General features: G+C 54.8%; 1 protein-coding gene and 1 long non-coding RNA gene across 2 annotated transcripts in view; one reads left to right on the top strand and one right to left on the bottom strand.

Annotated features, from left to right (window-relative positions):
* Nucleotides 1-15,010, bottom strand: part of LOC139684170 (zinc finger protein ZFP2-like) — a 152,486-nt gene that overhangs the window by 100,883 nt on the left and 36,593 nt on the right. The window lies entirely within an intron of this gene.
* On the top strand, nucleotides 2,413-9,972 carry LOC139684182 (uncharacterized). Its single transcript, XR_011699871.1, has 3 exons — nucleotides 2,413-2,497; nucleotides 2,986-3,216; nucleotides 9,725-9,972. It is a non-coding gene; the product is annotated as an uncharacterized lncRNA (long non-coding RNA).

Genomic DNA, 15,010 nt, shown 5'->3' on the forward strand with positions numbered 1-15,010 from the left:
ACCCCCTCTCTGGGCAGCCCATTCCAATCCCTGAGCACTCTCTCTGCAAAGAATTTTTTTCTGATCTCCAACTTCAATTTCCCCTGGCAGAGCTTGAGCCCATCGTGCCCCCTTGTCCTATTGCTGAGTGCCTGGGAGAAGAGACCAACCCCCACCTGGCCAGAACTTCCCTTCAGGGAGTTACAGACAGTGCTGAGGTCACCTCTGAGCCTCCTCTTCTCCAGGCTGAACACCCCCAGCTCCCTCAGCCTCTCCCCACAGCACTTGTGTTCCAGTCCCTTCTCCAGCCTCGTTGCTCTTCTCTGGACTCGCTCCAGCCCCTCAATCTCTTTCCTGAACTGAGGGGCCCAGAACTGAACACAACACTCAAGGTGTGGCCTCCCCAACGAAGAGTCCAGGGGAAGGGTCACTGCCCTGGGCCTGCTGGCCACGCTAGTTTGGATCCAGGCCAGGATCCCATTGGCCTTCTTGGCCACCTGGGCACACTGTTGGCTCCTGTTGAGCTTCCTGTCCCTCAGTCCCCCCAGGTCCCTCTGCCTGGCTGCTCTCCAGCCACTCTGTGCCCAGCCTGGAGCGCTGCAGGGGGTTGTTGTGGCCAAAGGGCAGGACCTGCACTTGGCCTTGTTGAACTCCATCCCATTGGAATCAGCCCATCTCTCAGGGCTATCCAGATCCCTCTGCAGAGCCCTCCTGCCTTCCAGCAGGTCGACACTCCCTCCCAGCTTGGTGTCATCAGCAAATTTGCTGATGATGGACTCAATCCCCTCATCTAAATCATCAATAAAGATGTTAAACAGGACTGGACCCAACACAGACCCCTGGGGAACACCACTGGTGACCGGCCCCCAGCTGGACACAGCCCCGTTCACCAGCACTCTCTGGGCCCAGCCCTCCAGCCAGCTCCTGACCCAGCAGAGGGTACACCTGTCCAAGCCATGGGCTACCAGCTTTTCCAGGAGCATGTATGGGAGACAGTGCCAAAGGCCTTGCTGAAGTCTGGATAGACACATCCACAGCCTTCCCCTCCTCCACCAGGTGGGTCACCTGATTGTAAAAGGAGATCAGGTTGGTCAGACACGACCTGCCCCTCCTAAACCCCTGCTGGCTGGATCTAATCCCTGTCCATGCTGAAGGTGCTGTGTGATTGCACTCAGGATGATCTGCTCCATAACCCTGCCAGGCACCGAGGTCAGGCTGACAGGCCTGGAGTTGCCAGGGTCCTGCTTGCAGCCCTTTTTGTGGATTGGGGTGACATTCCCCAACCTCCAATCATCTGGGACCTTCCCAGAGAGCCAGGACTGTTGGAAGATGATGGAGAGTGGCTTGGCAAGCCCTTTGCCAGCTCCCTCATCACCCTGGGATGGATCCCATCTGGTCCCTTTGACTTGTGAGGATCCAGCTGGCTCAGTAAGTCACTCTTTCTACCATCATGTACAATCCATTCAATGCAGTGGCAACAGTGTTGGTGTCTCCAGCAGCTGCAGCACCACGTGGAGAGCAGCCAGTGCTGGCACTGAGCTCCACACTTTGAGCCCACCAGGAACATTCCAGGTTCCTTGGGTTTCACCTTTGGTAAGATGTGGTAGTTCCAGCCTGAGGATTAAATGGACACCAGGCTACGTGGAGCAGAGAAGAAAAAAATAATTACCTTCCAGAGAACTTAATGATCAGCAGAGGAAGGGGCCAACATACTCTTGCCCCTTCCTGTGGCTCCAGTGTTGTCCCTGTGTAGTGGAAAGCAGTTTGTTCAGCAGCAGAACCAAAATCATTAACCACAGCAATAAGTTATAATGTCCCCTCTAACTGGCTTTCCTGAGAATTTCCTGTGCACGAATTGCTCACCCTCAGTAAGTATCCGGTGCTGGTGCGGGTTTGCTGTGCTTTCTGAAACGAGTACAGGAAAAACACTTCCAAAGCCACTATTTCTACATGCCTGGGCTGGGCTGTCCCGGGCTGGGCTGGGCTGGGCTGGGCTGGACTGAACTGGGCGGGCTGGGCTGGACTGAACTGGGCGGGCTGGGCTGGGCTGGGCCGGGCTGGGCCGGGCTGGGCTGGGCTGAACTGGGCGGCATGGGCGGGCTGTCCCGTGCCAGCCCCGCGGCGGGGGGCGGCAGGTCGGGCCGGGCTGGGCTGTCCCGTGCCAGCCCCGGGGCGGGGGCGGCAGGTCGGGCCGGGCTGGGCTGTCCCGTGCCAGCCCCGGGGCGGGGGCGGCAGGTCGGGCCGGGCTGGGCTGTCCCGTGCCAGCCCCGGGGCGGGGGGCGGCAGGTCGGGCCGGGCTGGGCTGTCCCGTGCCAGCCCCGGGGCGGGGGGCGGCAGGTCGGGCCGGGCTGGGCTGTCCCGTGCCAGCCCCGGGGCGGGGGGCGGCAGGTCGGGCCGGGCCCGCCCCAGCGCTGGGGAGCGGCGAGCGGCGCTGCGGGAGAAGCCGCGGGAGCCGCAGGGTGGGTTACGGCGGAGCGGGGAAGGGCTGCGGGCACGGCCGGGAGCGCCTCGGCTGCAGGTGGGCGATAGAGTTGGGGTGCGGGTGCCCAGGAGGGTCGCGGCTGGTGGGAGAGCCGAGCCCCCATCCCTCGGGAGGGACGGAGCGGAGGAGCCGCGGGAGCGGGGCCGGGGATGCTCCGAGCGCTGCCGCGGACACGGAGGCGGCTCTCGGGGGGCGGCTCTCGGGGGGCTCCTGTGCCGCGGGTCCTGCTCGGTCCGTGCTCTGCAGCGCCCGGGTGGGCTCCGCTGGCCGCGCTGGGCGGGACCTGCTGTCCCCTGTCCCGTGTCCCCGCCCCGGGCCGAGCGCTCCGGGAGCCGCCCGGGGGTCCCGCGGCCTCCGGGGCTGGGAGAGCGCCGAGGGCTCCGCCGGAGCCGGGGGATGCGGCTGGCACGGGCTGTTGTCTTTGGGGTTCTTTGCCCCCGACAATTGTTCGAAGGGAGCCTGGAGTTGCTCAAGTTCTAAAGCTCTGGCGTCGCTTTTAATTAAGCGCTAATTGTCTCAAACAGGAGAAGGGCCGTGCAGCGCCTCTCGCCGCCCAGCCCTGACACCGGTTGGGATCTGCCGTGTTGGTTCAAAACAACTCGCACACCGCTCCAGAGGAGGCTTTTGGAAAAGCTCTTTCCTTTTCCTCGTGAATAATGCCTTTGCTCTCTCCGCACCTCACTCGGGACCGTTCGGTTTCGACGGAATTTTGGCAAACCCGGGGCTTTCCCTCGGCCTGCCGGCCACGATTGATGGTGAGAGCAGCGCCAGGGGCATTAAGACCTGAAGTGAACCTTGGAGATCCAAAAGAAAAGCAGCAGCAGCATCTGAGGCCTGGGGCTTGTTGCTCCTTTCCCGTTAGACGTGGGGGGAAAGAATTGTTCCTGTCTGCAGAGCAGGCAAAGTGATGTTTGGGAAGGGCAGTTTTTTGGTTAGCAAGGCTCCAAGTGTAGGTTTTCTGGAGCTCTGCTTCAAACCCATTTGGGTGCCATGAATTACCTCGGAGCAACATTATTATTATTTTTGGAATCAAATACAACTCCTCAGCTTCCAAAGTTCAATTTCTGTTGGTTTCTCCATCCCCTCCATGGACTCTGTGTCCCCCTTCTGCAGATTTGGTTCCCTGCCAGGACATTTTGTATCTTGGTGCTCTTAATACTTTACAAACCAATTAACCTCTCTGCCTGTCTTCTTTTCCTTCCATGTTTCCCAAACCTCTGCCAGAGATTTCCTGATTTGAATTTAGTTCCTTAGTAAAAAAATCGATTTTTTTGTACTTTCCATGTTCTTAAGTTCATCACCACTGAATGTCATCTCAGTGGAACTCTCTGCTCCTTCCAGTTTTGTTGGGTTTTTATTTCCTAACCCAAACCCTAACCCTAACCCTGACCCTAACCCTGACCCTGATCCTGACCTTAACCCTAACCCTAACCCAAACCCTGACCCTGACCCTGACACTGACCCTGACCCTGACCCTGACCCAAACCCTAACCCTAACCCTGACCCTAACCCTGACCCTGACCCTGACCCTAACCCTAAACCTAACCCTAACCCTGACCCTGACCCTGACCCTAACCCTGACCCTGACCCTGACCCTGACCCTGACCCTAACCCTAAACCTAAACCTAAACCTAACCCAGACCCTGAAACTGACCCTGACCCTAACCCTGACCCTGACCCTGACCCTAACCCTAACCCTAACCCTAACCCTGACCCTAACCCTGACCCTGACCCTGACCCTGACCCTGACCCTGACCCTGACCCTGACCCTGACCCTAACCCTGACCCTGACCCTAACCCTGACCCTGACCCTGACCCTGACCCTAACCCTGACCCTAACCCTGACCCTGAAACTGACCCTGACCCTAACCCTAACCCAAACCCTGACCCTAACCCTAACCCAAACCTGTCAAACTTACCCAGCAAGGGCAATATAGTCTTTATCCCATCTAACCTTGTGCTGATATTTAAAGAGCTCTTGCTAAGTACTTTAAACAGTGGGTGGTTTTTTCCTGCCTGAAAGTGAGGCCTCGTTACAGGGGAGGATAAAAGAGACGTCCCCCAGTTGTTTGGCAAACAAGTCTGGTTCTTTCTTGGCTGCTTTTGGTGGATCAACTGTGTTTGCTGCCATTAATCTTGGGATGGAGCCCAGTGGTCCCCTGTTAGTGTCAGTGAGAGAGAACTCAGTGGAAATGGAACCTCTGGGATTCTGCTTTGTCCAAATTATGGAGACGTGAGGAATGAAGATGCCCAAAGAATAATTCTATATCTGAATGATGGAAAAATGAGATGAACTGCTGTCATTTCACTGCTCATTGTGCTTTCTCCTTCTTCCCTCCCCATCACAGGGGTTGGGAACTGCCCTCTTCCAGCAGTGAGTGAGCAAAGCAAGTGGTATCCAAAGTGATGCTGGAATTAATTTTGGATTAGGGAAAGGGAGCAGGAATGGGGAGGGCAAAACAGAGAGAAAGTGAGGAGTGGGAAAGTGTGGCAATAAAATCAAAGTAATAATTTAAAAATACCATATTCTGTGATCTTAATAGTACCCCTAAGATGGTTTGATTCTGTCCCTGTGCTGACATGTGCAGGCAAATCAGCCACGCTCATCAGCTGAACATCTGGAATGGCTTTAGCAGGGTCTGCAAAGGGACCTGTTCTGCCTTCTGGTTGGGGGTGTTTTTCCTCACTTTTGGGTTAGTGTCTGTGCTACTCCTTTGAAATTTGGCTGTATTTGAGTTTGCAGTATTTGAGTTTTCAGGCAATGTCTCACACTTTCTTTTTTCCAAAAAACCCAACTTTGCATAAAACTAGTTGAGCATTTCATTTTTGTTCACGAGAGAGGAAACTTTCTTGGGCTGAGTGACTGTTTGAGTGAAACTTCCCAGACATCGATGCAGATTAAACTGCCTGGGCCTCAAGTAAGACGTAGAAGGGGGAAAAAAAGTGCTGCAATGGGTTTAGCTGTAACACTTGAGCTGTGAGTCTGAGCTTCTCTTTCCTTTCCCATCAGTGCCCTGTGCTGCAGGGGATTATTTTCCTACCTGTGACTTGGAGTGAGATAATCACAGACAGGAAAGATTAAGGGGCCCCGTGGCCATATCTCCTGGAGCTCAGTTCCTTGCTGAGCTTAGTGACTTCTTCTCTCCAGCTCCTCCATTCCCAGCATAGAGATATTTCAAAAGAAGAAGAAAATGCTGGGAAAAGTGTCTATTATAAAGTGTAAAATTCCCATTTTTACCTTTATTCCCTGTATTTATTATATACTTGCAGCCTTTTGGCCAAATTGCCCTCTTAGTTCTTGGAAATTAATTGTTCCAGAGACAATCCATCTCCTTACCTTCTTATCTCCCTTGCCAAGGTGGGCACTGGGCACAGGGTGGGCTCCATGGGCTGGCAGGGCTTGGCCAAGGTGGGCACTGGGCACAGGGTGGGCTCCATGGACTGGCAGAGCTTTGCCAAGGTGGGCACTGGGCACAGGGTGGGCTCTGTTGGCTGGCAGGGCTTTGCCAAGGTGGGCACCAGGCACAGGGTGGGCTCCAGGAGCTGGCAGGGCTTTGTCAAGGTGGGCACAGGGTGGGCTCCGTTGGCTGGCAGGTCTTTGCCAAGGTGGGCACTGGGCACAGGGTGGGCTCCAGGAGCTGGCAGGGCTTTGCCAAGGTGGGCACCAGGCACAGGGTGGGCTCCATGGGCTGGCAGGGCTTTGCCAAGGTGGGCACCAGGCACAGGGTGGGCTCCATGGGCTGGCAGGGCTTTGCCAAGGTGGGCACAGGGTGGGCTCCAGGGGCTGGCAGGTCTTTGCCAAGGTGGGCACTGGGCACAGGGTGTGCTTCATGGGCTCCAGGGGCTGGCAGGGCTTTGCCAAGGTGGGCACCAGGCACAGGGTGGGCTCCATGGGCTCCAGGGGCTTTGCCAAGGTGGGCACCAGGCACAGGGTGGGCTCCAGGGGCTGGCAGGGCTTTGCCAAGGTGGGCACCAGGCACAGGGTGGGCTCCAGGGGCTGGCAGGGCTTTGCCAAGGTGGGCACTGGGCACAGGGTGTGCTTCATGGGCTCCAGGGGCTGGCAGGGCTTTGCCAAGGTGGGCACCAGGCACAGGGTGGGCTCCATGGGCTCCAGGGGCTTTGCCAAGGTGGGCACCAGGCACAGGGTGGGCTCCAGGGGCTGGCAGGGCTTTGCCAAGGTGGGCACCAGGCACAGGGTGGGCTCCAGGGGCTGGCAGGGCTTTGCCAAGGTGGGCACTGGGCACAGGGTGTGCTTCATGGGCTCCAGGGGCTGGCAGGGCTTTGCCAAGGTGGGCACCAGGCACAGGGTGGGCTCCATGGGCTCCAGGGGCTTTGCCAAGGTGGGCACCAGGCACAGGGTGGGCTCCAGGGGCTGGCAGGGCTTTGCCAAGGTGGGCACCAGGCACAGGGTGGGCTCCAGGGGCTGGCAGGGCTTTGCCAGCCTCAGGGATTCTGGGATTCTCGCAGGTGAGGTCTGGGTGAGGGACTCCAGTGGTGCATCCCCCCGTGCTGTGCTTGTCTTTCAGCCCCGGGGACTGGGGGGGCTGGGAGTTATTCCCAGGGATTCCCTTGACACAGAGCTCTGTGCCTGGCCCAGCATCCCCCTCCCCATCCCTGCAGGCAGTTGGAAGGATGCTGGGACCTTAGAGAAGACTCTCCAGAGGAGCCTGTTGCCCTTGGCTTCCCCACCCAAAGTGCCCCAGGGTTCAGAGTTGGGTTTTCCAGGAAGGCTCTCCAGTCTTGAAAGACTGTTGTACTCCAGTGTGTGTGCTGACCTTAAACCCAAGGTTTGCTGCCAGTTCAGTGGTTTGTGTGACACCTCATCCCTTAAACCCAAGATTAGCTGCCAGTTCAGTGGTTTGTGTGACACCTCAGCCCTTAAACCCAAGATTTGCTGCCAGTTCAGTGGTTTGTGTGACACCTCATCCCTTAAACCCAAGATTTGCTGCCAGTTCAGTGGTTTCTGTGACACCTCACCCTTGCCTACTGTGGCAAAAGCTGTAGATGTCTGAGAGCTGAAGAAAGGCCACCAAAGGAGCCCTGGTGTTCACCTGGCCATGAGGCAGAGGGCAAACCTCAAGGTCATCCCTTCCTCTTGGCTTGTTCCTGTTTGGAGGGAGAAAAGAACTTGGTGTGTGAGGCTCAGGGAAAGGAATGTTACTGTGCAGCAATGAGTCTCACCAGCAAGTCTGCACCAGTTTTGGGTCAGTTTTGGTCTAGGGAATTTCCTTTGTGTTGGTCAAGAAGAAAGAAATGTCCAGTGTAAGAATAAAACATCAAATTCCCACCCATGTGTGCAGTTGTGCCAGAAGGCCCATGCAGAGGATAATCATCTCCCTTGGATTCATGGAATACATTTCTTTGTTTGAGGATTTGATGTCTTAGCCTTTATAATGTTTCCCTGTTGTGTGCAAAGCTGAATTAGTGGTTAAAAAGCCCAAAGCAACCCAGCAGGCTGTGCCATCCCACCTTGGCAAGGCTGCCCTGTCCTGCTCTGAGTAAACTGGCCTGGAAAGGCAGCATGAAAATGCACCATTAAAGAGTTTAAAATGTGAAGTCTGGGAGGCTTTTTCTGTTCAAGAGGAAAGTTGAGTCCAGAGCTTTGTGGGAAGCCACAAGGCCCACGGTGGCATCTGGATGGGAGAGATGGAGCCCTTAAAGGTTCTAATCCTCCCATCTGTTCGGAATTTGGTTTTCCATTTCCACTGAAAACAGAGAAGTAACTGTGCTGCTTTTCCTGGAAAATGCCTGGTCAGTGCCATGTACAGCCCATGTTTTCAGTTTGGATTGTGCATTTTGTGGCCATGGGGATGCATTGGGGGTTTCCTCCTGTATTGAGTTGGGCACATGACAAAAATGCCATTAAAAGGGAATAAATCTCCCTGTAGGCACTTGGGCATTAATGAGAGTTGGATGGAGGAAAGAGAGGGTGAGAAGGAAGGGGTTTTCTGCAATTGTCTGTTTAGTTTGCAGGATTAGATTGCTGCATGTATTTTATCTGTAAATCTGGCTGTAAATGCATGTGTGTGTGTGTGTGTGTGTGTGTGTGTGCATACACACAGCTGGACACACATTTTGTGTTTTACCTGCAAGTTCTGTCAGGTTTTTCAAGCCCAAAGTGTTCTGGCTGTTTAATTTGTCAGCTATAAAAGTATTCGACACAGAATGATTTTTCTCATATGTTGCAGTTTAGATTGTCAGTATAAGAGAATTTCAATGAGTTGGAAGTGTTGTTTGTGTCTGGTCTGATTGAGTTCCTGAGTTTCTCCTGCAGTGAGAGAGACCAGAGAGTCTGGAGTGTGCATTTTGATGAGTAGTTTTGGGAGTGGGAGCAGAAATATTTGTTAGAATGAGTTCTGTAAATCAATGTAACTACTTCTTTACAAAGTAAAGTTGGTTAAACACAGGAGCCTCCTGGTGTAAATTCTGGTGCATTTGGATGTTGGGAGTATTTCCCTATTGAGTTTTATCTGCTTTTGAGGTGCAGAGTAATATATTGTCAACACTTTTTAAGTGGATTGAATGTGCTGCTGTTTCATCTGGTGTCATTTATTGGGATGTCTGTGGGTGAGGTTTTGTTTTGTTGCTTCATGTTGAATTTGTATTAAGTCTTTATGTTGGGAGGGAGCTTAGGAAAGGCTTCAAGTTTCTGTTGGATTTTTTACTGTTTTCTGAAGTGCTTGAAGATGATCTGTCCTTACTCTGTGGCCCTTTGTTCCCTGGATTCCTCAGTTCAGGTGAATGGAACTGCCTGAATTCCACGGGATGGGATTTGAAGCCCATCCCAAGGGCAGGATGTGTCTTGCTTGTCCTGTATGAGGCTTTTAAGTAGACATTGCTCTTGGGTATGGGAGAGAGATGAGTGAGAATGGCCCATTCTGTTAAAAATACCAAGATTGGAGGGTGTGGTATTCCTGTGGGCAGGAGGATTATTGGACATTCAACAGGCTCTGAAGTTTTGATGGAGAGGCAACTCCTGACAAATTGCTGCAGGTGCCCCTTGGAGCTGGGGCAGCTCCAACCAGCGTTCCTGGAGCTCCCTGGGCACGGGCAGGAGGTGGAGGTTCGTTCCCACTGGGACCCTGTGGGATGCAGGATCAGCTCTGTTCTGGCCAAGGAATATCCAAGGGAAATTATGTCTGCAGTGGAAAGGGATGAGTTTTACTGGGGCAACCATGCAGGTGTGTATTTAAAAGCATTAACAAGGCAGCCAGGTCTTGAAGATCATCCAGGGATTCAGTTCTGTGTTTGTTCTTTTAACAGGTTAACCCTTGCCTTGCATCAGTTCCCCTGAGAGACCCGGAGTGGCTGAATTGAGGAGCCTGAAGATGCTGCTGCTGTGGAAACAGCTGCTCCTGGTATCATTTGTTGGCTGCCTTGGAAGGAGCAACAATCTTTAACTTCTGTTGTAGAACTGGGCATAAGTTTCCAGGTCCCAGATTTGAGCTGCACTGGAGGAGTAGAATCACAGAGGCTTTGAAATGCAAATCACAGAATCATAGAATGGATTGGGTTGGAAAAGACCTCGGAGATCATCGAGTCCAACCCTTGGTCCAACTCCAGTCCCTTTACCAGATCATGGCACTCAGTGCCACGTCCAATCCACATTTAAAAACCTCCAGGGATGGGGAATCCACCCCCTCTCTGGGCAGCCCATTCCAATCCCTGAGCACTCTCTCTGCAAAGAATTTTTTTCTGATCTCCAACTTCAATTTCCCCTGGCAGAGCTTGAGCCCATCGTGCCCCCTTGTCCTATTGCTGAGTGCCTGGGAGAAGAGACCAACCCCCACCTGGCCAGAACTTCCCTTCAGGCAGTTCCAGACAGTGCTGAGGTCACCTCTGAGCCTCCTCTTCTCCAGGCTGAACACCCCCAGCTCCCTCAGCCTCTCCTCACAGCACTTGTGCTCCAGTCCCTTCTCCAGCCTCGTTGCTCTTCTCTGGACTCGCTCCAGCCCCTCAATCTCTTTCCTGAACTGAGGGGCCCAGAACTGAACACAACACTCAAGGTGTGGCCTCCCCAAGGCAGAGTCCAGGGGAAGGGTCACTGCCCTGGGCCTGCTGGCCACGCTAGTTTGGATCCAGGCCAGGATCCCATTGGCCTTCTTGGCCACCTGGGCACACTGTTGGCTCATGTTGAGCTTCCTGTCCCTCAGTCCCCCCAGGTCCCTCTGCCTGGCTGCTCTCCAGCCACTCTGTGCCCAGCCTGGAGCGTTGCAGGGGGTTGTTGTTGCCAAAGGGCAGGACCTGCACTTGGCCTTGTTGAACTCCATCCCATTGGAATCAGCCCATCTCTCAGGGCTATCCAGATCCCTCTGCAGAGCCCTCCTGCCTTCCAGCAGGTCGACACTCCCTCTCAGCTTGGTGTCATCAGCAAATTTGCTGATGATGGACTCAATCCCCTCATCTAAATCATCAATAAAGATGTTAAACAGGACTGGACCCAACACAGACCCCTGGGGAACACCACTGGTGACTGGCCACCAGCTGGACACAGCCCCGTTCACCAGCACTCTCTGGGCCCGGCCCTCCAGCCAGCTCCTGACCCAGCAGAGGGTACACCTGTCCAAGCCATGGGCTACCAGCTTTTCCAGGAGCATGTATGGGAGACAGTGCCAAAGGCCTTGCTGAAGTCTGGATAGACACATCCACAGCCTTCCCCTCCTCCACCAGGTGGGTCACCTGATCATAAAAGGAGATCAGGTTGGTCAGACACGACCTGCCCCTCCTAAACCCCTGCTGGCTGGGTCTAATCCCTGTCCATGCTGAAGGTGCTGTGTGATTGCACTCAGGATGATCTGCTCCATAACCCTGCCAGGCACCGAGGTCAGGCTGACAGGCCTGGAGTTGCCAGGGTCCTGCTTGCAGCCCTTTTTGTGGATTGGAGTGACATTCCCCAACTTCCAATCATCTGGGACCTCCCCAGAGAGCCAGGACTGTTGGAAGATGATGCAGAGTGGCTTGGCAAGCTCTTCTGCCAGCTCCCTCATCTCTCAGTGTCAGAGTGTGCCCGGGACCCTGCAGTGTCACAATGTCCCCTTCTTCTCTCAGTGTCACAGTGTCCCTTGTGCCCTGCAGTGTCACAGTGTCCCCTGGTTCTCTCAGTGTCACAGTGTCCCCTGTTCCCAGCAGTGTCACAATGTCCCCTCGTTCTCTCAGTGTCACAGTGTGCCCTGTCCCTTGCAGTGTCACAATGTCCCCTGGTTCTCTGAGTGTCACAGTGTGCCCTGTCCCTTGCAGTGTCACAGTGTCCCCTGGTTCTCTCAGTGTCACAGTGTCCCCTGGCCCTGCAGTGTCACAGTGTCCAATGGGCCCTGCAGTGTGACAGTGTCCCCTGGTTCTCTCAGTGTCACAGTGTCCCCTGGTTGTTCCAGTGTCTGAGTGTCCCCTGGTTCTCTCAGTGTCACAGTGTCCCCTGGTCCCTGCAGTGTGACAGTGTCCCCTGGCCCTGCAGTGTCACAGTGTCACCTGGGCCCTGCAGTGTCACAATGTCCCCTGGTTCTCTCAGTGTCACAGTGTCCCCTGGCCCTGCAGTGTGACAGTGTCCCCTGGCCCTGCAGTGTCACAGTGTCCCCTGGGCCCAGCAGTGTCACAACGTTCCCTGCTTCTCTCAGTGTCACAGTGTCCCCTGAGCCCAGCAGTGTCACAGTGTCCCCTGGTCCTCTCATTGTCACAGTGTCCCCTGGTTCTCTCAGTGTCACAGTGTCCCCTGGGCCCTGCAGTGTGACAGTGTCCCCTGGTTCTCTCAGTGTCACAGTGTCCCCTGGTTCTCTCAGTGTCACAGTGTCCCCTGGGCCCTGCAGTGTCACAACAAAGAGGACCTTCCCCCAGAGGCTGGTTGGGCACTGAACAGGCTCCCCAGGCCCCTCTAACCCCTCAAGGGGGTCTCTGAGTCCCCCCAAAGCCCCTCTAAGCCCTTCCTCCCCCACAGCCCCCCATCTGCAGGAGCTGCTGTGAGACCCCACGGGCCGCGGGTGGTCTGCAGAGTCCACCTGGAGCTGTTCCTGAGTGACAGGGGGGCTGGGAGAGGCTCCAGAGGGTGGGGGACACACCAGGAAGAGGTTCCTGGGACCTCCCTTGGAGAAGTGACACCCCTCCCAAATTCACCCCAACTGCCCCCCTGGGTTGAGGGAACCCCCAAGGGTGATGGGAAACCCCATCCAGTCACTGCTGGGGGGGCTGGGAAAGGGTCCAGAAGGGGAGAGAAGACCCAAAAGAGGTTCCTGGGACTCCCCAACGACCCCCAAGGTGATGGGACTCCCCTCAAATTCACCCCAACACGTCCCCAGTATTATATAAATAAATAAATCCTCTAGCTTTTTAAACCATTTTTCTCAATTTTTTTCACTTCTTTTCCCCCCTCCCCCGCCTTCCCCAACACCCCTCCTCAATTCCCCTCTGGAATTTGGGCCAATTTCCTGCGATTTTAGGGCCTTTTTAATGGTTGAAATGGAGGTTCAATGGAAGGGGCGCGGTCCGAGCAGAAAGGGGCGGGGTTTCCAGGAAGGGGGCGGGGTCTGGGGCTGGGGGGAGGTCAGTGCCCCCCGACGGGGGCCCGGGCCGGGGGTCCCTCGAGGAGGGGCTGGAGGGCAGCGGAGAAGCTGAGCAGGGTCTCCCCAGGGCCCGGGTGAGGGTTGTGAGGAGCCGCAGCAGCTCCCTGGGAGGGGCAGGGGGGTCAGGCTGGGGCCCCCAAACCCTCTCAGGGACCCCCAAATGCGAGATCACCCCCCCGGGGACCCCCAAACCCTGTCATGGACCTCCCAAATCCGAGACCACCCTTCCAGGGACCCTCGAAGGCCCCCAAGGACCCCTAAATTCGTATCAGCCCCTTGGAGATCCCCCCCCCAACCCAGGACGCCCCCCAGGATCATGAGGAGCCACAGCAGCTCCCTGGGGGGGGTTGGGGGAGTTGAGACCCCCAGTGAGCCCCAAATCCCCCCTGGAAACTCCCAGATCTGACATGATCACCCCCAGGGACTCCCAAACCCCCTAAGAGACCCCTGAACCAGTGGGGACCCTGGGATTTGGGGGGCATTTGGGGTTTTGAGAGGACTGGGGGGGGGACTTGGGATGATGTTGCCCAGTCTCGTCAAAGCAGATGGGCTTCATTTATCTAGGAAGGGCAAAAGAACTGTGGCCCATAAGTTGGCAGGGTTGGTTAGGAGGGCTTTAAACTGGGTTTGAAGGGGGAAGGGACGGCAACAGGGCTCTCCAGAGATAGGCCTAAGGGCATAGAGCCCGAGTTGAGAATGAGATCAATGGCCCAGCTGAAGTGCATGTACACCAATGCACACAGTATGGGAAACAAACAAGAGGAGCTGGAAGCCACAGTGCAACAGGAAAACTTTGACATAGTTGGTGTCACAGAAACGTGGTGGGATGACTCACGTGACTGGAGTGCTGCTATGGGGGGCTACAGGCTCTTCAGAAAGGACAGGCAGGGAAGGAGAGGTGGAGGGGTGGCTTTATATGTTAGAGAGTCTCTTGACTCTGTTGAAGTTGAGGTCAGCAGTGACAAGGTTGAGTGCCTGTGGGCCAGAATCAGGGGCAAGGCCAACAAGGCTGACACCTTTGTGGGTGTCTGTTACAGACCACCCAACCAGGATGATGAAGGAGATGAATTATTCTACAAGCAGCGGCAGATGTCTCAAAATCTCCAGCCCTTGTTTTTGTGGGTGACTTTAACCTGCCAGATATCTGCTGGGAGCTTCATACTGCAGAGAAGAGACAGTCAAGGAGGTTCCTGGAGTGTATAGAGGACAATTTCCTTCATCAACTGGTAAATGAGCCTACCAGGGGGAAGGCCCTGCTAGACCTACTGTTTACAAACAGAGAGGGGCTGGTGGATGATGTACTGGTTGGAGGCTGCCTGGGGCACAGTGACCATGAAACAATAGAATTTTCAGTCCTCAGGGATGTAAGGAGAGCCACCATTAAAACCTCTACTTTGGACTTCCAGAGAGCAGATTTTGGCCTATTCAAAAAACTGATTCAGAGCATACCCTGGGAAACAACCCTTAAAGGCAAGGGGGTCCAGGAGGGATGGACATGTTTTAAGAAGGAAATTTTGAGTGCACAACAACAGGCTGTCCCAGTGTGCCCAAAGGGCAGCCGGAGGGGAAGACAGCCAGCTTGGTTAAATAGGGAGATTCTGAAAGAAATCAGGGATAAAAAGAAAGTTTACAGACTATGGAAAAAAGGGCTGGCTACTTACGAAGAATTTACAGATAGAGCTGGGTCATGCAGGAAAAAATTAGGGAAAGAAAAGTGGAATTTGAAGTAAATTTGGCTATTTCAGTTAGGGATAACAAAAAGTCCTTTTATAAATACATTAATAACAAAAGGAGGGGCAAGGAAAACCTCCATTCTCTGTTGGACTTGGAGGGAAATATAGTTAAGGAAGATGAGGAGAAGGCTGAGGTACTTAACACCTACTGTGCCTCAGTTTTCACCAGTAAGACAGGTGGCCCTCAAGACAACTGGCCTCTGGAGCTGGTAGGCAGGGAGAGGGAGCTGAATAGCCCTCCTGTATTCCAGGAGGAAATAGTGACT

This window comes from Pithys albifrons, chromosome 34, assembly GCF_047495875.1.
Source record: "Pithys albifrons albifrons isolate INPA30051 chromosome 34, PitAlb_v1, whole genome shotgun sequence".
Lineage (NCBI taxonomy): Eukaryota > Metazoa > Chordata > Aves > Passeriformes > Thamnophilidae > Pithys > Pithys albifrons.